Source organism: Bufo bufo, chromosome 5 (genome assembly GCF_905171765.1).
Source record: "Bufo bufo chromosome 5, aBufBuf1.1, whole genome shotgun sequence".
Classification (NCBI taxonomy): Eukaryota; Metazoa; Chordata; class Amphibia; order Anura; family Bufonidae; genus Bufo; species Bufo bufo.
Window position 1 is genome coordinate 461367788 of NC_053393.1, and position 22420 is coordinate 461390207.

The window sequence follows — 22420 nt, forward strand, 5'->3', positions numbered from 1 at the left end:
CACAACATTGGTGGCAGCGGCAGTTCCGATTGGAGTCCCAGCAGTGACGGATCCAGAGCCTGGTCTCGGGAGGGGCACTTCCAGATTATTTTCTGTCCGCCGCCACAAAACAATGGTGCTTATAGAACAGACTACACAGTGTAGACTAGAGTATACTGTATATTGTGTGGCACAGTGGAGGCTATATGTGTATAACAAACATATTCCACATGAAAACTTACAATTGCTTGGCCCTTGGTGATCTCGGACACCACTTCAACACTTGGCTGGGGGGCTCGGCGGAGCTGATGTTGTGTTATCCTAATGAGAAAGATTTCATAATAAGGATTTGGAGAAGGGGCAGAGGGATAGCAGAGCAGGGAGAGGATGGTGCTGCTACTAGGGGGTCATACCATGGGGGAGTAATAAGGCCCACCATAATGCCCCCCAGTAGAAATAATTCTCCTTATAATGTGCAAAAAATACCCCCTTGGAATGCCCCAGGTGAGCTAATGTCCCCATAGTGCCCCCATAATGTGCCAGTATAAAATACCCCTATATAGTGCCCCCAGTAAATGCCCCCATAGTGCTCCACGCCCTCCTTCCTCCTAGTGCCCCCCATAATGTACCAGTATAAAATGCTCCAGTAGATGCCCTCAGTGTCCCCCATAATTTGCAAGTATAAAATACCCCTTCTTAGTGCCTACCGTAGATGACCCCATAGTACTCCTCTCCCCCCTTCCCCATAGTACCCACCATAATGTGTCCCAGTATAAAATTGTACTGTACAGAGCCCCCCATATAAAATACCCCTTATTTGTGGCCTCAGTAGATGCCCCTATAGTGCCCCCAATGATGTTCCAGTAACAAGAGCAACCCCCCCAATCATGTGCCAGTAATAACAGCCCCCCCATGTGCCGATGGTAACAGCCCCCCCATGTGCCTGCAATAACAGCCCCCCATGTGCCTGCAATAACAGCCCCCCATGTGCCTGCAATAACAGCCCCCCATGTGCCTGCAATAACAGCCCCCCCATGTGCCTGCAATAACAGCCCCCCCATGTGCCTGAAATAACAGCCCCGCCATGTGCCAGCAATAACAGCCCCCCCCCATGTGCCAGCAATAACAGCCCCCCATGTGCCAGCAATAACAGCCCCCCCATGTGCCTGCAATAACAGCCCCCCCATGTGCCTGCAATAACAGCCCCGCCATGTGCCAGCAATAACAGCCCCCCCCATGTGCCAGCAATAACAGCCCCCCATGTGCCAGCAATAACAGCCCCCCCATGTGCCAGCAATAACAGCCCCCCCATGTGCCAGCAATAACAGCCCCCCCATGTGCCAGCAATAACAGCCCCCCCATGTGCCAGCAATAACAGCCCCCCCATGTGCCAGCAATAACAGCCCCCCCATGTGCTAGTAAAAGTATTGTGTATATATAAAAAAAAAACAAAAAAAAACACATACTTACCTCCATGTCAGCGACGCGATCCAGGCCTCTTCCGGTCTGTGTCCCGCGCTGTACGGCTCAGGCGGTGCAATGTCGTCATCGCGCCGCCTGCTCCGGTCGCTGATAGGCTGCAGGCACTAGTGCCTGCAGCCTATCAGAGGAAGGGAAAGGGACACGCCTCTCCCTCCCCTGCCTCAGCACAGCCATCTGTCTCGCTGTCCTGAGGACGGCGATACAGATGACTATAGAGATGAGCGCTTCCACAATGGAAGCACTCATCTCCCTGTCCGCCGCCGCCGCCAGCTCGGGGCGGGCAATTGCCCCATTGCCCCCACCCCTGGATCCGCCACTGAGTCCCAGCAGTGTAATGCTGGGGCTCTGATCGGTTACCATGGCAACCAGGACGCTACTGAAGTCCTGGCTGCCATGGTCAGTTAGTCAGCATTGTACTTACCTGCGCTGGGGCCGCCGGGCACTCCTTCTCAAACTCACAGGTCTGTGTGGCTTGTTTCTATAAGCATTGCTATAAGCATACGCCGCACAGACCTGTGAGTTTGAGAAGAAGGAGTGCCCAGCGGCCCCAGCGCAGGTAAGTACAATGCTGACTAACTGACCATGGCAGCCAGGACTTCAGTAGTGTCCTGGTTGCCATGGTAACTGATCGGTGAGGTTGTCAGCGCACTGCCAGCAATGATGTTTAATACGGAGGGGGGGATCCACACTGGCCACCAATGATTGTAATACTGGTGAGGGGGGGTTAGGGCGCACTGCCCATGAATGATTTTATTAGGGGGGGGGTGGGGGGGCACTGCTGCCCGGCGGCACACGACCTCTGACAGGGTGCGGCACCTGAGGGGTTAATTGTGTGGATCACAGTGCCCTGTCAGAGGTCAGGTGCCGCCAGGCAGCAGGGGGCCAGTATGTATGCGCCTGTTGGTATACTCTAACTTCCAGCGTCCCCATCACCATGGGAACGCCTCTGTGTTAGAATATACCATCGGATTTGAGTTTTCACGATCTAACTCAGATCTGATGGTATATTCTAACCACCAGGCGTTCCCATGGTGACGGGGACGCTTGTGGGGAGGAGTATGCCTGACTCATTGACCACAAGCATTTTAAGAAGGGAGGAATCATTTGTTCAGATGTAAAAAATGACGAATATTCTATATAACGAATATATAGCAGTATATTCGTAATATTCACGAATTATCGAAGTTGCGATATTCGCAATTAATATTCGCTATTCGAATATTCGCGCTCAACACTAGTTACCATGCAGCTAAATTATACCACAATGTCCTACTTCAGTTTGTACCCTAATAGAAGCAATGTACTCTATTACTACCACCATGCAGCATTTATATAACTAACAGGAGTCACTTAAGGTTACAATATTTTATTGCAGAACACCAAAAAAGGGGAAAAGGCCAGCACAAATAGAAATAGGTATAAACTTTATTACAGTCTCAACACGAGACCAATTACAATAAAATACACGTAAAAAACAGTACTGTGGTGGGTATAGAACACACAGGAGAAAACAGCGGCACCACTAGTATATAAACATATACAAATCAATGTCAATATGGACATCCAGGCTAATGAAATTGTATAAATATAACATGGTGTATATGTAACATAGACAGAATGTCCAGAGCTAAAGGTAAAGCCACAGTTCATAAAGTAGGCGGCACAGGTTCGTGACGTCAGTCAGTGACGCTGCCTCTCGTCTGCCCGGCCGGCCTGCATTACGATAACAGTAGCCCTGTGAGTACAATATATTGAATGTTATACTACAGAGGGGGCAGCATGAATCATTATTAATTTAATTACACATTTTATAACTGTACTGGAGCGGCAATGGGGGGTCTGTGGATGACACTGTTAAGGGGGGGGGGTCCTGTGGATGGCACTGTTATAGGATGGGGGGGTCTGTGGATGGCACTGTTATGGGGTGGAGAGGGGTCTGTGGATTGCACTGTTATGGGGTGGAGGGGGGTCTGTGGATGGCACTGTTATAGGATGGGGGGGTCTGTGGATGGCACTGTTATGGGGTGGCGGGGGGTCTGTGGATGGCACTGTTATGGGGTGGGGGGGTCTGTGGATGGCACTGTTATGGGGTGTGGGGGGGGTCTGTGGATGGCACTGTTATAGGATGGGGGGGGTCTGTGGATGGCACTGTTATAGGATGGGGGATCTGTGGATGCCATCCACAGATACCCCATAACAGTGCCATCCCCAGATCCTCCACCCCATAACAGTGCCATCCCCAGATCCTCCACCCCATAACAGTGCCCTCCCCAGATCCTCTACCCCATAACAGTGCCATCCCCAGATCCTCCACCCCATAACAGTGCCATCCCCAGATCCCCCATTAACAGTGCCATCCCCAGATTCCCCATTAACAGTGCCATCCCCAGATCCTCCATTAACAGTGCCATCCCCATCTGAGGGGTTTCTTTGCTGGGCTGGACTTTTATAGCCCCCCCAAATTATACTTGCATCCCTGTTCTCTAAAGGGGCGATTTTAGGGGGCGGCCCTAGGGGTGGGTAGGGGCGGTTCTAGGGGTGGGTAGGGGCGTGGCCAGGGGAGGGGGGGGGGTGAGTTCCACCACCTTTTCTCTGAGAAAAAAAGCCCTGCCTATTTCTATTTGTGCTGGCCTTTTCCCCTTTTTTGGTGTTCTACTTTGCGTGCAGGCTTGGCACAGGCACTCACTTGTGTGAGTCATTTATTGGTGTTTATTAATATTTCATTGCAGTTAATTAATAACCATGTTACTGATAACTCTTAGAACTTTTGTTAATCTATTGTGTGAATAAACTGCCCTGTACTGCTTAAACTCCATAATATATTACACTAGAAATGGCTGAATATAATGGAATAAAATATACAAAATATGGACAAAAAGTAACTTATCCCCATCCCAACATCAACATTTTAGATCTATTTGTTTTTATTCTCTCCCCTCTGACTTCCAGAACCCAACATTTTTTACTTTTCTGTTCCAGTAGCTGCAATGCATGCAGAACCTCTTCAGACCCTTTACTTTTTTTTACATTGTATGTTAAAGCCTTGTGCTAAATTAAACAAATCAAGTTTTCCTCCTTCAATCTGCACTCATTACCCGGCAATGAGAAAGTGGGAACAGAATTTTAAAATTTTTTGCAAATCTATTAAAAATGTAAAATTAGCATTTCACCTGGACATAAATAGTCAGACCAGACTCTGGGGCCTCCCATTTCTGTTGATTTTCTTTAAGATGCTTCTATACCTTGATTGGAGTCCACCTGTGATAAATTCAGTTGCTTGCTCATGATTTGGAAAGGCACACTTCTCTCACAGCTGACAATCCATATCAAAGGAAAAACCAAGCCATAAGGAAAAAAGTACTGCCCATAGAGCTCAAAGACAGGATTGTGTGGAGGCATTGGAGAAGGGTACAAAAAACATTTCAGCAGCATGGAAAGTTCTCAAGAGAACAGTAGAACAGTGACCTCCATAATTCTTAAATTTAAGCACAAAATTATAAAATGTGAAAAAGGGTCTGAAGACTTTCCAAATGCATTGGATATGGGGAAGGGGCTTAAGTTGTGTGAGACAAGTTGTATTTTTTTTAATTATTGACACAATTTATTTTACTATATTATGTATTGAAAAATGGGTAAAGAATAAAAAAAACAATGCTGTGTGTATGTATTTTTTTTTTTGGGGGGGGGATAGAAGAAATTAGCAATATCATGAAACTATATGAAAATGGACCAACATTGTGTCACACATTGTGCTGGTAATAACTGCTATGTGGCCTTTTGGGTGTCTATTGCACGTTAGGCATATATAATTTTTATACCATCAGTTTCAAACTTTGGTGGGTCCATATCATGTGACTTCAAACAGCAATTGTAGACTGAAAAGGCAGTCCACTAGGAACGCACAGTGTCATCTATCCCTACTATTTTTGATAGCCACATGGTCAGACTTTGACTGAAATACACCTACCAAAAGCTTTTAAAAAAGAAGAGCTAACCCGATTTGAAGTGGTGTAGCACTTTCTTACTGCTGTCACTTCATTATAGCTAGTACTTTAAAAGGATCATGTAAAAGGTACTGTTTTTCTGAGTACTTTAAATTGGTTGTCCTAGTTGCTAGTGCAGTGGCCAGGTTTGGGGTGGCCCCAATGATAAACTGGGCCCCCTGGACACTGTCGAGGGTCAGCACGTGTTGCTGCTCTCCGGAGGGGATGGTAAGGTGAGGTGCATCCATATAAGAATTAAGTCCAGAGAGTCAGGGTCTGCAGTTAACCAGTGTGCTTCTTTACTGGAGCAAAACAATATAGGCAAGGCACTGGGCTTGCTTCTCCAGTCTCTGGGCATAAGAAGAGTTTGATATTGAGGAAAGGCTTTAGATGGCTGTCCTTCTCTCTCTCTCTCTCTCAGAAGGCGGGTACCCCATCCAAAGGCTAGTGGCCCTGGGTCTGTGGCAAAGTATCCCTGTGTCAGTATCTTCTTCTGGTCACTCAAGTAGGCTGGCAGAGTCTCCTCTTCTAAGCACTGTTCCCTAATTGCAGGGCTCTGATTGCTCTCCTTATATATAGTTTCTAACTAAAATAGAACATTTTAGTGGGAGGGTTGGAGTGAAGAAGCACAACCCATACAAATACAATGTTACAATTCTAGTCTCCCATAAACTTGCATTAGAACTTCAATAATCGTCAATGGCAATGATACAGCAGTTTTTCCCAGACAAAAACAAGTTTTCAGACATAATAAGATAGTTAAACCAGACTTTCAAAAGGTCAGTCTGTCTGGTTTCGGTGGTAAACAAGTCTGACCTTTTCCCTCCAACATACTCTTCTTCAACTCATGGTAACTGTGTTAAATTACCAGCTTCTCATAGTTAGAAATTCCCAAAAGTCTTTCAGTATTCATTAACCCTTTCTAGAGTGCTGTCCAAACACAGTGCAAAGGAACAGGATATATATCACAACATACATCTAAAATGTAGTTAAACAATATTAAATAGTATACGCCAGTGCAAGTTAACTCTTTAAAGTGAAATAAAGTAAGGAGTTGATTTTTTTTGCATAGGGGAAACAGGCAAATGTCCACAAATGTTCAGACGTCAAAGTACCCCTGCTCCAGAGCACTACACTAGCAGTGTCCTGCTGCTTGAACCCCCACTAATCAGTTGTAATCTGTGGGGGGAACCCAGCTGGAAGTAGTCACTTTGCCTACAGTGCTCCACTGGAGAAATAAAGCATAAGGTGTCAATTGAAATCACTGCACTGTGTAATGCATGAACATCCTGGATTCTCCAGATCAAGGGACCAGAGGTCGCGCTACATTTTTTCTGGAAGAGTAAAAATACTCCTCTTACATTTTTGAGGAGTATTTTTTAGCCGATGAGGAGTACGAAAGTTACAGTAATTCAAATAGTTAATACGAAGGCCTACATAACATTAAGGGGTTGCTATTTATGCAGGGAAACCACTACTAGTACTCAAGAACTGTCTTACATGCATAAATAGCAAATTTAGATCATTTAAAATTTAGCTGAGGTCACTGTTGCTCTGAGGGGTCGGCACCACTGAGGTCACTGTTGCACTGAGGGGTCGGTACCACTGAGGTCACTGTTGCACTGAGGGGTCGGTACCACTGAGGACACTGTTGCTCTGAGGGGTCGGTACCACTGAGGTCACTGTTGCTCTGAGGGGTCGGTACCACTGAGGTCACTGTTGCTCTGAGGGGTCGGTACCACTGAGGACACTGTTGCACTGAGGGGTTGGTACCACTGAGGACACTGTTGCAGTGATTTTATGAGGTTTAAAGGGTTTGTCCTAAGATCAATATTTATCACCTGTCGTTAAAGAGGACCCCTCACCTCTCCAGATTTGTCTGTTTTGGTAACTACTTGCACGCCCCATATAATAATAATCCTGGACCTTCTATTCTTATGACTTTATGTTGCACCATTCCTCTTATTTCTGCTATTAGTTATGAATACTTGCTAGCAGTTTGCAGTGAATGTCCAGATGGGGGTGTCACTGCACAGCCTGATATTATTCAATCAGTGCTGTCAACTGGTAACACCCCGCTGGACCTTTATTGCAGACTACTAGCAATTTGTTCATAAGTTCTAGTAGGAATAATAGAGGAATGGTATATTATAGAGTCACAAGAATTGATTCCCCAGAAATGTTATTTCATGGGAAATGCAAGTAGTTACAAAAACAGACATGTCCCCTTCAAGTACATGATCGCTGGGGGTCCCACCTTGGTTACTATGTTCTAGTGTTTTCTGGGTCAAGTATGGACAGGTAAATAGTGTTGATCTTGGGACAATCCCTTAAATATTTGCTGCTGTTTCTGTGCCGCTGGTCACTGGGGTTTGCCATCCATCACGTGGCCATTGCTGCCCACCAAAGTTACCTCCTTGTAGATGAGCTCTCAGGTGGGTATGTCGTGCCACCGGGGCTGTTGGTAGACTCTGAAGAGACCTGAGGCACTGGCAGAGCAGGACACAGGCACAATGGATGGTGGTGCATGCTGGTGCCAAGGACACAAACAAAAGACCTAGGCACATACCTCTGGTGCCAGGTGCTCGCACCGCCACAGTCACATGTGGATCTGGATGACGTCATCACGCAGTAATAACCACCACGCTCGCCTGTAGATCTAGGGTGCAGCAACCTTCGGCACTCCAGCTGCTGTGAAACTACAACACCCAGCATGCACACTTGCTCAGCTGTTCTTGTAACTCCTAAAGGTGAAGTGAAAGGAGGATACTGGGAGTTGTAGTTTCAGAACAGCTGGAGTTCCACAGGTTGCTGATCCCTGATCTAGAGGCTGTTATTTTGTGCTGTGCTTGATCTTACTATAAAGGGGACTTCGTCTTCCATGACCCATTGCCCTATCTCATGCCACCAGATAATGCCACAAAATTGCCACCACCGCTGTGGTTATTGGATTATACAGTCTTACAGCGAAGACTTCATGCGCTTGGCAGAGGGACTGTATGTCCTGGAGGCTGTAAATGGCCACATGCAGTCCTTGTAGCACCATGTGCCACCATACGGCGCTGCATTACAGAAGAAATCCTTATAGCACACAATATGTCTAGTTCAGCGTCTGATGGAACATGCTGCAATGAATTATCCTTGATGGATTTATAGGAAAGCTGACAGGTGACATAGGTAGAAGTCTACGGGTGACAGGGTCTGTTATGGAGGTTGTATGGAGCCGTGACTCGCCCTTGTGCATGAAGCCTCGCTGACTTCCATAAGCAGAAGTCTGAAGTGCTCAACCACTTTTGCTCACTGCTGAGTGCTGTAGTGAATAAGGTCTCTTAGACCTTCTATTGAGGCTGTCTTCAGTACTGCACTCAGCATGGAAGAGAGACAGCGCTCGGCTGAGCACTTAAAGGAAACCTGTCACCAAAAAAATCGCTTATTAAGCTGTTTAGAGTACCTTATAGTGCTACATATTAGTGTCCTATTGCACTTTTTCTTCGTTTTCCAGCATTTAGCCTCATTGAGAAGTCGATGTTTTATTCAGCTGCTGCCCCGTGCTTCAAGTCAGGCTTGAAGTCAAGGGGGCAGCGGCCTAGGCGTCTCCAATCCTGCTCTCCCCGCCTCCCGCCGCCTTGATTAACACGCCGCATCTCAGTGCCGGGACTGCGCTCTCAGCCCGCATGCGCAGTAAAGGGCTGCTGTAGCGCGATCCCGGCTCCGGCTTGTACACTCAGCCGGCTTCAGTCTCGCTACAGCGCATGCGCCCGCCAGCCTTACATACTCGCGCCCGGCATCTTCTCTACCTGCGCATACAGAGCGGGCGCATGCGCTGTAGCGAGACTGAAGCCGGCTGAGTGTACGAGCCGGGATCGCGCTACAGCAGCCCTTTACTGCGCATGCGGGCTGAGAGCGCGGTCCCGGCACTGAGATGCGGCGTGTCAATCAAGGCGGCGGTGAGGCGGGGAGAGCAGGATTGGAGATGCAGTTCATTACAACTTATTCATTATCAGCTACAAGTGTATTTTATATCATCTAGATCCAAGCAAAGGTGGTTAGGTATACAGTACAGTGAAAAGTCCTTTAGAGACCACCCCATTAAGGCCAAATTCTTATGCAAAGAACCTGAAGACTGCATTGTCTAGGTATCATGGACTTCTTTAAAAAGACCACCTATTATTCTGTCTGGTAACCACTATTATTTTTGCTTGCACAACCTTTGTAAAGATTCAATGCCCTTCTTACTTGACCCTTTTCTACACTGGCTGTATTCCACATATTGATATACCACCAGAGGGGGAGAGGAAGTTGCCAAACTTTACATCTTTTCTCTTGCTTCCTCCTCTCTAGTGCCAGTGCATGCCCAATAGAATGCAGTGCAAGGTAACAAGTTGAAGATTACTGGAGAATGGCTAAGTTCTTTGTGCATAAGTGAGCTACAGCACAGTCTGTTACTACCTGTTAAAGAGGTACTTAGGGGAAAAAAAAGTAATTAGAAGAGATGAGCGAATCGATTCTAAACAAATCAAAACTGAATGGATCAATCAAAACAGCACCCATCATTTTCCATATGAAATTTAGTATACTAGTGAGGGTAACAGGTCAAAGAATATGAAGACAAAGGAACACACAACCGTGCGCGGGGGGCATAATGCCCATGAACCCTTTCATTCAGCCTCACAGCCACTGAGGAGGAAGGATATTGACTTGCCTATTGAGCACTATGTAAGATCCCAAGTAGGCTTAAGCAAATCGACTTTAGTTTTTAATGTTGCTTCCGTACATGTGTAAAATATTTTGGCTCCACGTAGGAAAAGTTTGTATTGCCCGAAAGTTTTGATCTATGATCCGAAGCTGAATTCACTCAAGCCTAGTCCCAAGCAAAGATACCATTCTGAGCTCAGCCATTGATGTAACAGATTGTGTCTATCACAGACACAGCAATTAAACACAAAACAGTTAAAAGGGAATCTGTCAGTTCTTTCAGGCATATCTAATAAATGGCAATGCATGTTAGGCAGTTTAACATTATCATAACCATACCTTTGTATCACAAATTGCACATCATCAAGTGCACACACAACACTATAGGCCCGGAGGGCACTCTGGCGCTCCTGGTCCCGTGACCTTGTATGTAACCGGTAGGGAACTCTGCTTCCACAATTGCCTAACCCACTAGGCAAGCACAGACTTACAGGTCACCCATCTACAGACACATCCACATACAAACTGAAACCATCCGTCATTTTTAGGCCAGGCTGACAGAAAGCCCTGGTTACATATGCACAGCCCTAACAGGAACACCCCGCATTTTGGCATAAATGTAATAATTAAAGTGGCACTTCAAGGAGGTAGGCATGTTAGAGCAACAAGGAATGACTTTAAGTTTTAAGATTTAATATACAAAAATGTACAGTGCTAAACAAAAAACATGATAAAACAAAGGACATATAAGCAAACAGTTACAGAAAATAAAATGATGAAAATAGAAAGCCTGTTATACCTAATGAACGGCTTGATAAAGAGTCCATTTTCTGGTCCCAGGGATAGAGAAAACGTGAAACACAAACCAATGTTGATCAGATCCCCAAATTGTGTCAGATCAGACAGTGACTCATTCCTAATTGTGTAGCCAGAGAATTTCATTCTGATTGCACAATGATGGCCTTTACACACGGCAGCATGTTTAATCATTACATTATATGACGAGTAGTTGAAGCCTCACTTGCAGTGCTTGCATATAAAGCAGCAATTTGGTAGAAACTTTCTCTGACACTCCTCTTTCCTAGAATCAGGTCAGTAAACGAATGTTTAACATGTTAATTTATTAGGATATGTTACATACTCACTGTGATAAAGTCTACCTTATAACAAATGTTTTAAATTGTTCTGTATGCATTTGATTATTATACTATCAATTAATACCATTAAAGATATTAATTAATCTAGTGTTACCAATCTAATGGGTACCAAATTTTAAAGCAATTTTGATAATAAACACATTCATGTTACTATGAGCATTTTTTATTGATAACTAGACAGAATTATAGGATATATCTGTCTTGGGATCTCAGCCCAGCTTTGATACTGGGGAAACTGTAGTGTTTTAGGATTCCTTAACCTGGGAGTTCTGTCTACTTTTGCTATCACTTGAATTGGAGTAGGTTATCAAAATGTTGTAGTCTATCCATTTACAGAGGAACATGTGATGCTGTTCCCTTGGATCACATTGCTATTTAAAGAGGGATAAGTCAGGGGAGTTCTTTGTACCCTTTGCTTTTGTATTGGCAATTGCGTCTAATGCAAAACTGGATGGATACAATCTCATCCCCTTTTAACCAAAACTCTTTTTATTGAGAGTGCAAAAGGTCTGTTCCAAAAATACATATCAGTATATAGCCATGTGCAAATGGCAGCAGTAGAATGGGTACAAATATTCTTACAGACCATATCATATCTACTAACATAGTGAGTATAAACAAATTTAGTTAACACAAAACAAAAGAAAAAGACACGGACAAGAGTGGGGAATTGGGAAGAGGGGTAGAGTGGGGTGGGTAGAGGAGGGGAGGAAGTTCTTCCAATTCACTCGGGGTTGCGATACTTCTCCCAAGGTCGCCACAGTTTGAGAAATTTGCAACGTGTGCGCGTTTCCCAGTGGGCTAACTCCTCAAATCTAAACAGTTGGTCTGTTTTCTCGGTCCACATCAACATTGAGGGTGGCGAATCATTCTTCCAGAGGAAGGGTATCAACATACGTGCTGCAGTAAGAAGCATGGTCGGGAGGTCAGCCTTGGCAGGAGTAAGGGAATCATTGGGACACCAGAGGAGAACTAGTTTTGCATCCAAACGCACCTCAGAGGCGCATATCTGGTTAATTTTGTTCTCTATTTGAGACCAGAAGGGGCGTATTTTACTGCAGGACCACCATATGTGTGACAAGGAGCCGACTTCTGTTCCACACCTCCAGCACTGCTCCAGAACATCCGGGTTGAGCCTATGTAGGAATTCTGGTGTTTTGTACCAGCGGGTCAATAGTTTGTAAGAATTCTCTTGTATTTTGATGCATCGGTTGAAGCCATGTGAATGAGCTAAGATAAAGGCCTTCTCCGGCTCAGTCAATTGGATTTTGAGTTCCTTTTCCCAGGCAGACACAAAGTGCAGTGCTGGAGGAGCAGAAGAGAGCAGCTCCCTGTAGAGTGTCGAGAAGGGCTTTTTCGGTAACTCGGGAACACAAAGCTTCTTCTCAAGCCAAGTAGGTGTATCATTAGTAAGGGGAGGTAGCTTAAGGGCTTTAATGTCACGACCAAATGCCCCAATAGAAAGGAAGGAGAGGGCTTTAACCTTCGGCAGATCGTGGATCTTGTCCCATGCCAAGTCCCCAGATGTAGAAGCAATATCTTGTAAGGTGAGGTCAGAAAGTATGCTCCAGACTCCGGAGGGTCTGAGTATATCGGGGTGAATATAGTTCTGTAGTAGATGCAGGGGAAGGTGGCTATTAGGGAACCTAAGGTCTTGGGATTTATATAGTTGTCACGGATGGTGTACAGGAAACAAGATGATACAAATAACATACGATGACTCACTGGATCCACAACTAAGGAACAAAAAGGGAGACCCCTGCAATCGACCTGCCGCTCTCCCTTATTGCTCAGCCTATGCGACCACTCTAAAGGTGAATGGGCGCATATCCACGTACCTCGGCTATCTGAACCTGAAGGCCCTACAATAGTGAGGGGACACGACCACCGGCTCCCTACACAGACACGGAGGGAGTCAGGGTCACCTGGATCCAGACAACAGAAAATCATAAATACTAAAACAACACTTATCTGCAGACGAACTGAGAACTGGTAGTTGGGAGCTGGGAGCTGAAGACAGCATGCACACTCATTCCAGGAAGTTGTATCAGCCACACCCAACTACCTTATGGGGGAGAATATAAAGGGAGGTAATGAGTCTGACTGCATGACAGCTGAGATAGCCTAACGAGGTGAGGAACAGAAACCAAAACAAAGAAACTCAAGGGGGAGGATCTGAACGGCTCCTGTCAGAACTTCTCAGCTGTCTGCTTGTGACAGTACCCCTCCCTCTAGGAGTGGACTCCGGACACTCAGGGCCCACCTTCTCAGGATGGGACCTATGGAAAGCCCTGATGAGGCGAGAGGCCTTAATGTCCGTCACTGGGAGCCACATCCTCTCCTCAGGACCATAACCCTCCCAATGAACGAGGTACTGGAGGGAACCGCGGACAAGACGAGAATCCACAATCCTAGAAACCTGAAATTCAAGATTCCCATCAACCATAATCGGAGGAGGAGGCAAAGGTGAGGGTACAATAGGTTGAACATAAGGTTTCAATAAGGACTTATGGAAAACATTATGGATCTTCCAAGTCTGAGGAAGATCAAGACGGTAGGCAACAGGATTGATGACAGACAGGATCTTGTAAGGCCCAATAAACCTAGGACCCAACTTCCAGGAGGGAACCTTCAATTTGATATTCTTGGTAGACAGCCACACCAAATCACCAACATTCAGGTCCGGACCAGGCATACGTCTCTTATCCGCCACACGCTTATATCTCTCACTCATATTCTTTAGATTATCCTGAATATTTTGCCAAATAGATGACAAAGACGAGGAGAATCTGTCCTCATCAGGCAAACCAGAAGAGCCCTCTCCAGAGAAAGTCCCAAACTGCGGATGAAACCCATATGCACCAAAAAATGGTGACTTATCAGAGGACTCCTGACGACGGTTATTTAAAGCAAACTCAGCAAGGGACAAAAACGAACACCAATCCTCCTGATTCTCCGCCACAAAACAGCGCAGATATGTCTCCAGATTCTGATTGACACGCTCTGTCTGGCCATTCGACTGCGGATGGAAAGCAGAAGAGAATGACAAGCGAACCCCCAAGCGAGAACAGAAAGCCTTCCAGAATCTGGAAACAAACTGCGTGCCCCTATCCGAGACTATGTCAGAAGGAATCCCATGCAATTTGACAATGTGGTCAACAAATGCCTGCGCCAGCGTCTTAGCATTGGGCAAACCGGGAAAAGGGATAAAGTGCACCATTTTGCTAAAACGGTCCACCACCACCAGAATCACAGACTTCCCCGAGGAACGAGGCAAGTCCGTTATGAAGTCCATGGACAGATGTGTCCAAGGACGGGAAGGAATGGGCAAAGGAAGGAGAGGACCTGATGGCCGTGAGTGAGGGACCTTGGCACGAGCGCAAGTCTCGCAAGCTGCCACAAAACCCTCAACCGACTTACGAAGCGCAGGCCACCAGAATCTCCGAGCAATGAGATCCAGTGTGGCTCTTGTCCCCGGGTGCCCAGCAAGGACCGTATCATGGTGTTCTTTAAAAATCTTGTGTCTCAAAGCGAGAGGCACAAACAACCTCCCAGGAGGACAAAGATCAGGAGCTTCTGACTGGGCTGCCTGCACCTCTGCCTCCAATTCAGGAAAAAGAGCAGAGACCACCACACCTTCAGCTAAAATGGGACCCGGGTCTTCAAAATTCCCACCTCCCGGAAAACAACGTGACAGGGCATCTGCCTTCACATTCTTAACCCCAGGGCGGAACGTAACAACAAAATTAAACCTTGAAAAGAACAAAGACCATCTGGCCTGTTTCGGGTTCAGACGCTTGGCTGACTCCAAGTAGGCCAGATTTTTATGGTCAGTAAACACGGTAATAGGGTGTCTGGCTCCCTCTAGCCAATGGCGCCATTCCTCAAAAGCCAACTTGATGGCCAACAATTCCCTATCTCCCACATCATAATTTCTCTCTGCGGAGGAGAGCTTCTTTGAGAAAAAGGCACACGGTTGCCATTTGGCAGGAGAGGAACCCTGAGACAAGACCGCCCCCACCCCTACCTCAGAAGCATCAACCTCAACTATGAAGGGTAAGGAAACATCAGGTTGTACTAGGATGGGAGCGGAAGCAAAACTCTCCTTGATATCAGAAAAGGCCTTACGCGCCTCTACCGACCAGGAAGAAAAATCTACCCCCTTTCTGGTCATATCCGTGAGTGGTTTAACAACAGAGGAATAATTCAAAATAAATTTCCTGTAATAATTAGCAAAGCCCAAAAAACGCATCAGCGCCTTCTGATTCTCAGGAAGCTCCCACTCAAGCACAGCGCGGACCTTCTCGGGGTCCATGCGAAAACCAGAAGCGGAGACAAGAAACCCCAGAAATTGGATCTCTGGAACCGCAAACACACATTTTTCCAGTTTCGCGTATAATTTATTCTCCCGCAGGATGAGTAAGACCTGACATAAGTGTTCCTTATGAGATTTGAAATCAGGAGAAAAAATCAAAATGTCATCCAAATACACTAATACAAATTTTCCCAATAAATGATAAAAAATGCTGTTGACGAAATGCTGAAAAACGGCTGGGGCATTCATCAAACCAAAAGGCATAACTAAATTCTCAAAATGGCCCTCAGGGGTATTGAAAGCCGTCTTCCATTCGTCTCCTTCTCTGACCCTAACCAGGTTGTATGCCCCTCTTAGGTCTAATTTGGAAAAGACTTTCGCCCCAACAACCTGGTTAAACAAATCTGGGATTAAAGGAAGCGGATACGGATCACGAATAGTGATACTGTTCAGCTCCCTGAAATCCAGACAAGGTCTTAAAGAACCATCTTTTTTCTTAACAAAGAAAAAACCAGCGGCAACAGGTGACTTCGAGGGTCGTATGTGTCCTTTTCTCAGACTCTCAGAGATATAAGCACGCATCGCGACCCTCTCAGGTTGGGAAAGATTGTATAAACGAGATTTAGGCAGCTTGGCACCTGGGATGAGATCAATAGGGCAATCATACTCCCTGTGCGGAGGCAAATCCTGAACTCCACTCTCAGAGAAAACATCCAAAAATTCAGAGAGGAAAGGTGGTACAGTTTTAGTAGAAACCTCAGAAATAGATGTTATGAGGCAATTCTCTCTGCAAAAGTCACTCCAACCATTTATTTGCCTCGCTGGCCAATCAATGGTGGGGTTATGTTTAGAGAGCCAGGGTAGCCCCAACACTAGAGGAGTAGGCAAACCGCTAAGGACGAAACATGACACATCCTCAACATGAGTATCATTCACAATTAAACGGATATTGTGAACTATGCCCTTTAATGATTTCTGAGAAAGTGGAGCTGAATCAATAGAAAAAACAGGAATATTTTTTCGCAAAGTGCAAACCTGGAAACCATGAGTTATTGCAAATTGGTTATCAATGAGGTTGACAGCTGCTCCACTATCCACAAAAATCTCACAAAAAATGCTCTTGCTCTCTAGCGCCACCCTAGCAGGCAGGACAAAACGGGAACTACAAGCAAAAGACAATTCTTCAATTTCCGCCTCAACCCTGCCAATAGTAACAGACGGAATATTCTTAAAAGATTTCTTCCTTTTTGTCTCTTTATTACTCCCAGAAAACTGCCTGAATCTCCTAGAGGGACAAACATTTGCCAGATGATTTATACCTCCACAACAAAAGCAAACCCTCCCCTGCGGGCTGAATCCTCTATTGTCAGAGGCAATCAACCCCAGCTGCATGGGCTCCTGCTCAGAAGGGGCTGACAGCGACTGAGACCCCTGCGCACAGAAAGAGACTGCTGCACTGTCCCGGGACTGAGTATGACAGGAAGGAGAGATCTCTCCTCTCTCTCTAAGACGCCTGTCAATACGAACAGCCTGAGAAATAGCAGAATTCAAGGAGGTAGGTCTTTCATGAAAGGCAAATGCATCTTTCAATCCCTCAGAAAGACCATAACAAAATTGACTTCGGAGTGCAGCATCATTCCAACCCGTATCTGCTGCCCATCTCCGAAATTCTGAGCAGTATATCTCTGCGGATTGTTTACCCTGGCATAACAGACGTAGTCTAGACTCAGCCAGAGCAATACGATCCGGATCATCATATATCTGACCCAGGGCTAAAAAGAATTCACCCACTGAACGGAGGGGTTGTGCCCTCTCCGGCAGCGAAAAGGCCCAGGACTGAGCATTACCCCTGAGCAGCGATATAATGATGCCCACCCTTCGTTCTTCATCACCGGAAGAATGGGGAAGAAGGCGAAAATGGAGTTTGCAGGCCTCTCTAAAACGTACAAAATTCTCACTACCCCCGGAAAACGTATCCGGGAGCGAAATCTTAGGCTCAGCACAAACTCCATGAACGCAAGCTGAACCGGTCACTTGAAACTGAGAAAAAGTCTTACGGAGATCAGCTACCTCCAAAGCAAGACCCTGAAAGCGTTCAGCCAAAAGTGAAACCGGATCCATGCTAGACGGTTTTGTTGGCTGATAATGTCACGGATGGTGTACAGGAAACAAGATGATACAAATAACATACGATGACTCACTGGATCCACAACTAAGGAACAAAAAGGGAGACCCCTGCAATCGACCTGCCGCTCTCCCTTATTGCTCAGCCTATGCGACCACTCTAAAGGTGAATGGGCGCATATCCACGTACCTCGGCTATCTGAACCTGAAGGCCCTACAATAGTGAGGGGACACGACCACCGGCTCCCTACACAGCCACGGAGGGAGTCAGGGTCACCTGGATCCAGACAACAGAAAATCATAAATACTAAAACAACACTTATCTGCAGACGAACTGAGAACTGGTAGTTGGGAGCTGGGAGCTGAAGACAGCATGCACACTCATTCCAGGAAGTTGTATCAGCCACACCCAACTACCTTATGGGGGAGAATATAAAGGGAGGTAATGAGTCTGACTGCATGACAGCTGAGATAGCCTAACGAGGTGAGGAACAGAAACCAAAACAAAGAAACTCAAGGGGGAGGATCTGAACGGCTCCTGTCAGAACTTCTCAGCTGTCTGCTTGTGACAATAGTTTGGCCCATTCCACCAACATGCCTTTCCAAATGGGAGAGGCATATGCGTTATTCGGGGTGCATGTGCGGATTCCCCATAGAATAAGTCCTTCTTTGTAGGTGATAAGAGCACGCTCAAGTTGTACGCAAATATTCGGGGGTTGGCGGGAGAGGAGAGAAAAGCACCTGTTCAGGAGCGACGCTGTATAATAAGTTTGGATGTTTGGATGGATAATAAGCCCCCAAATCTCTTTTCTCTTGTCAATATTGAGTAAGCTATCCTAGAGGATTTGCCCGCCCACATGAACAAAGAGAACATACGGTGTATCTCCACAAAAAAGGAGCGAGGGAGCCAAATTGGTAGTGTTTGTATTAAATATAGAAGCTTGGGTACAATGAAGGCTTTAAGGAAGTTCTTCCTGCCTATCCAAGAGATGAAGGAGAGTTTAAGGGACTGTAGATGTGTTCTAATATCTTTGAGTAGGGGGCTGTAGTTAAGATTAAATAGGTCATCTTGGTTAGCTGAGATTCGTATCCCTAAGAACGTAATATCACGGGGGACCCAAGCAAAGGAGGTGGTGCGTTTGAGGTTCTTGACTATATAGGATTTGCATGAAACATTCAGGGCCATGGATTTGCTATAATTAATTTTGAAATTAGAGATCCATCCGAACTCCTCGAACAGAGAATGGAGCCGTGGGAAAGAAATCGTGGGGTTGGTGGTCATAATTAGCAGATCATAGGCAAATGCTGCGGTGGTATGCATACAAGAACCCATCTTGATACCCTCAATGTCAGGGTCTTGTCTGATCTTGCATAGCAGGGTTTCCATTACTATGACAAAAAGAGACGGGGAGAGGGGGCATCCCTGCCTAGTGCCATTGGATATGGCAAAGGCTGGTGAAAGAGTGCCGTTGACCTTGACTCTGGCAGAAGGGGACGAGTATAAAGAGAAAATAGCCGCGATAAACTGATCGGGGAAGCCAAATTTCGACAGTGCCGCAGACATATACTGCCAACTGACCCTGTCGAAGGCCTTTTCCGCGTCTGTGCTGAGCAAGGCTAGCGGAGTTGAAGTGCTCCGCGCCCAATTCATGAGGTGGAGGAGGCGGACTGTATTTTCGTTCCCCTGTCTGCCAGAGACAAACCCAACCTGCTCCCTATGGATGATATCGGGGATAATCTGCTGGATCCGCTGAGCCAAGATCTTAGCCCACCATTTTACGTCCGTATTAAGGAGGGAGATTGGGCGATAACTACCACAATTTAGGGGATCTTTGTTCTCTTTATGAATAATCGTAATGTGGGCCGAAAGCGATTGGGGGGAAAGTTGACCTCCGTTCAGAAGGTGATTACACATGGAGCGGAAGTGGGGGACTAGGATATCTTGAAAATTTTTATAGTACGTAATGGAGAAGCCGTCAGGTCCAGGGCTCTTCCCTGAGGGAATAGAGGCCAGTACTTTCCGCGCTTCAGAATCTGTTATTGGGGCTACTAGCTGGGTTGCCTGGGACTGGGTGATATTAGGGAGATGTAGGGAGGAGAGGAATTTTTCCGTGGCGTCCGTGAGGGTATTAGACGACTGACTCGAGGGGGGTGGAAGATTATAGAGCTCCGTATAAAAGGTACTAAAGGCCTTCGCAATGTCAAGAGTGGACTTCAGGTGGGTTCCTTTAGCATCTTTGATAGCAGAGATAAAAGAGTCAGAGTAGTGTTTTTTAACTAGCGCTGCCATAAGTTTGTTCCCTTTATCGCCATGAGCGTACGATTTAAATCTGGAGCGTAGGAGCAGCTTGGCCGATGTTACATTTAGTAAGTTCTTAAGCTTAGTTCTTGCATCACTAAGTTCAGTGGCACAGCTAAGTGCCTGTGATTGTTTGTGCGTAAGTTCGAGCGACTGAATTTGGGACATAAGGGTGGCAATGGCTTGAGAGCGCTGCTTTTTAACATGGGAGCCGAGGGCGATAAGTTCACCACGGATCACCGCTTTATGGGTTTCCCATACAATCGGTGGTGAGGGAGGTGTAAGGCCTGCATTATTCCGCTGGAAGAACTCGGTCAGTGAGGAAGCTAGTTTCTGGGAGTTGGCTTGGTCTAAAATGAGGGTGTCATTGAGGCGCCAATTCCATTCCCTTTTTGGAAGAGTAGTCAAGGTGAAATGTATAAAAATTGGGGAGTGATCCGACAGAGTAATATTACCTATTTTAGCACGCAGGAGCAGTTGGGCATGATTTGAGGATAAGAAGAAGTGGTCTAGTCTATGGTATGAGGACTTGGCATGGGAGAAGAAGGTATAATCCCTACCAGAGGGGTTTAGAGTGCGCCATGTGTCAAACACACCTAATTTTTTCAAGGCTAGTTTCAAACGCCTTAGACGTACGTGTGTAATAGCCGATTTCCCGGAGGAGGAGTCTAAGCTAGGATCTAGGGATACATTAAAATCTCCCCCTAAAATGACAATGCCTTCTTTGAAGGAGGATAGGAGCGTGAGGGTCTGAATCAGCCATTGGACCTGTCCCCTATTTGGAGCATAAACGTTAGCTAGTGTGATCTGGGTGTCAGCTATTGCGCCCTTCACAAACAAGTACCGACCATCCGGGTCTGAGGAAGAAGCCGAGACTACGAAGGGTAGTTGTTTGTGAATAGCTATGCTAACACCTCTGCTAGCCGAGCTATGTGTGCTGTGGTACCATTGCGAGAATTTTTTGGGTGGTAGGTTAGGTATCTTACCCGACCGGAAGTGGGTCTCTTGAAAGAATGCTATGGAGACTTTGTCTTTCTGCAGTAGAGATAGGATTTGTGATCTCTTGCATGGCTCATTGAGACCTCTAACGTTGAAAGAAGAAACTATGACTTCAGCCATCCCCGGGCGGTAGTTGGGTACATTGCATATCAACAGTTGTAGACCAGTCGAGCGTGGAAGAAGGAGGGAAGGACACAGTGGGAGAAGGGAGGACACAGACAAAATGAACAAAACATCTGCAAATAAAGAAAAAGAAAGTTAAATGCAATAACCAGCATAAAACACAGAGAGATGAAAGCTCCACAGGGCGCCCGATGTTAAAGCGATCCTTTTTCATGACGGCGGACAGCCGGGATCCACCGGGCGGGGGGTCTCGTGGAGTACTTGAGGGCCAGAAGGAGGCCATCAGGGGGTAGGGTCGTGAACCAGGTTAGATGCTGGTTAAACCCTCTCATCCCCTTTTAGTTGTCACCAGAACAGAAAAAAAAAAGGGATTTAAAGTGAACGATAGATGATTGTATCAGAGTATCCCCAGGTAGGTCTTGTTGAGCAGTAATATACAGTGGTTACACTTACCTAAAGTGGTCTGTTAAAGAACAACTGGTGAACCAGTGACACAGCCATGGGCGCCAAAGTCTCAGCTGTGCACATGGGTAACGAAGACTAGCACATCAGGTCTGATGTTTCAGAACATCTACTGTGGAACAAGTTGTTATAAAAGTAATATTTGGCCAAAAGAAAGCTATCAGAACACGCAGTGTACACAGCTCGCTGCATGTGGGGTTGCATAGCTGCGTAATACACAACATTAGGCAAGCATTTAATGTATATCAACTTCTAAAGTTAATCTGATATATCTTGGATCTCAAAGAGAACCTCCATTGAGCCTGTATTACACTGTCCGATTGTAAGCCTGTTCATCATTACCGAGCGTTCGCAGGAACGCTCCTTAGCAATGATCTGGCAGTCTAATACTGCCTCCGATTACCCAATGAATGAGCATACGTTTGTTTATCAGGCAATTAAAATTTTTAGGCTTGCTTAAAAATAATTGTTTGCTGATGGCAGATCGTGCTATGTAATCATGATCTGCTGCCGGCAAACAACTAGACAGCATGGGGACGAACGATGGCATAACAATGCTCCTCTCCATACTCTAGAGGAGATCGCTATTTGAAATAGCAGTGGTCTCCTCCACTAGCGAGCAGGTGTTCCTCTCCCAACAATCTCCTGCTCGATGGTATCATCTAATACAGTCCTTAATCTGAGGTGTTGAACCTTAACTTTTCTTCTACGGAATGAAAACTGTTTAGTTTTTACATCAACTTTAAGTAGAATAGACTCCTTTTCATATGTCAGGATCAAACTTTCCCCTCAGTGACTCCTT

The 22420-nt window shown here is 46.0% G+C and overlaps 1 protein-coding gene across 1 annotated transcript in view; it reads left to right on the forward strand.

Annotated features, from left to right (window-relative positions):
- Positions 1–11177: 11177 nt before the first annotated feature.
- Positions 11178–22420, forward strand: part of LOC121002302 (ATP-binding cassette sub-family B member 5-like) — a 1125761-nt gene continuing 1114518 nt past the window's right edge. The window contains exon 1 of the mRNA XM_040433700.1: positions 11178–11230. The gene's annotated coding sequence lies outside the window, so the exon portion shown is untranslated. The remainder of the gene's footprint in view (positions 11231–22420) is intronic.